This window comes from Amphimedon queenslandica, unplaced genomic scaffold (genome assembly GCF_000090795.2).
Source record: "Amphimedon queenslandica unplaced genomic scaffold, v1.1 AMPQUscaffold_13450, whole genome shotgun sequence".
Lineage (NCBI taxonomy): Eukaryota > Metazoa > Porifera > Demospongiae > Haplosclerida > Niphatidae > Amphimedon > Amphimedon queenslandica.
Genome location: NW_003546314.1, coordinates 315026 through 316760, shown reverse-complemented (window position 1 = coordinate 316760; position 1735 = coordinate 315026). Strand labels below are relative to the sequence as shown.

The window sequence follows — 1735 nt, the reverse complement described above, 5'->3', positions numbered from 1 at the left end:
TCTTTTCTTTAGGTCTTCCAACTTTAATAATTCCAAAAGCTTGTTTTCTCGACATTTTATGCTCAAAAACAAGTAAACTTTCCGCGTTTAGTTGGGTACCATTATCTCACTGCTTGAACGAGTAATGACTAAAGAGACTTCAGATACAGAATCTAGATGAGTTATTCTGGGTCTTCCGCCCATTATCTTGTCTTTGTGAAGCATACTTTTGCTATTACAAGGGACGAATTATGGCCTAGTCAGGCTAGTCGCCCATTGTGGCGATGGAAAATAACAGCTAGAGTATACTAGTATCCGGATTCCTCCGCTTTCTAGGGTAAATAGCTTGATTTCCCGGGAACGGAAGTTTCCTATCCCTTTCATTTACTCTAATATCTATGACCGGATGTAATTAACTGATAGGTTTTGCCAGAAGAATGGATTGGGTTAGTTTATTAGTACCAGCTAGTAATAGAGGATGTATGTACTGTAATGTATGATAATTATGATGTACTGAATATTTGTGAAATTATTATAGTTAAGATGTACATGTGTACTATTGTCTAGTGTACATGCATGTAAAGTAGCTCTAAAAACTCTGATTTCCGGCTACATGTCTTTGCTTGCATATTGCTAGTTATGATTGTTGTTGATGACTGTATATACATGTATAGTCTTGTAATGGTAAAATTGATTCTAGATATGATTGTAAGGAGTCACGAGGTGAAGGAGGAAGGTTATGACTCTCATGCTTCACAGTTTCAGGTAGAATTTGCTATTGAAATGGAATATCATTTTTATATAGGTGGAAGACAATAACTATTAGCGTTGCAAGCAGAGTTGCTTAGTGCTGAGCAACTCTTTACAATGATGTACAAGCATTGAAAACTGAGGGATTTGCAAAAAAGTGTGGCATTCCTAGCCCAGGTATGACAAAAATAAATATACTAGAAGTAACTGTATAATTTTTATATTTATTATCATTATGTAGGATAACTACTTTTTAGGCTAGATTCTAAAGCTCAATATAAGGCTATTTCAAAGGGTCTCCTTATCTTTAAAAAGCAGTGATTTCAAGGATATTGAACTATTATAATTTTAATTGTGTAATTAAATTAAATCAGTATCTCAGTATAGTGTTGCATGCAATAGCACTGATAAAAATTAATCATAAAATTTCACTATGTTTATTATTAGACTTATACCAAATAATATAGAAAAATCATTAAAATGGTGTCACTGAACTCCTATTAAGAATAACAAATAGAATTCAAGTGATGGTTCAGTATTGTGATGCTTCATGCAGCCTGTAGTAGCAATTTTGCATTGATAAAGTTAAATTTTCGCTAACATGGCCTCTTCTATTGGTCCTAGCATAGTTAATACGTACATAAATTTATTGTCCAAGTACAGAAGTGTTTTAAAGACAGGCTATCCATGAATGATTCTCCTTTACATGGATATTTATGGTCAAGGGCGTAGGGAGAAAAAAAGGAAGGGGTAGGCTATGGGTAGAAAAGGGTGCGCGAAGCGCGCCGCCAATTTGGCCACACCCATTTTTACAGCCGCAATATGAAGTTTCATTTATTCTAATATCTATGGTTCTCGCAACTGCTTCACACTCAGACTCAGGCAAGACTCAAGGTAGCAGCACAATCAACAAAATCATCATTTACAATATCATCATCTTCAATTTCCTCATGCTCATCTTCAGTACAAATAGTCTATATGGCTGGGGTTGACTACTAATATACTC

At 34.9% G+C, this 1735-nt stretch overlaps 1 long non-coding RNA gene across 2 annotated transcripts; it reads left to right on the top strand.

The window, feature by feature from the left end:
* The first annotated feature begins 6 nt into the window (after positions 1 to 6).
* Positions 7 to 1155, top strand: LOC109581279 (uncharacterized). Of its 2 annotated transcripts, XR_002184580.1 has the most exons (4): positions 7 to 425; positions 680 to 744; positions 785 to 906; positions 971 to 1155. It is a non-coding gene; the product is annotated as an uncharacterized LOC109581279 (long non-coding RNA). The 2 variants fall into 2 exon arrangements; XR_002184579.1 differs by having other exon boundaries at positions 680 to 906.
* Positions 1156 to 1735: the final 580 nt, after the last annotated feature.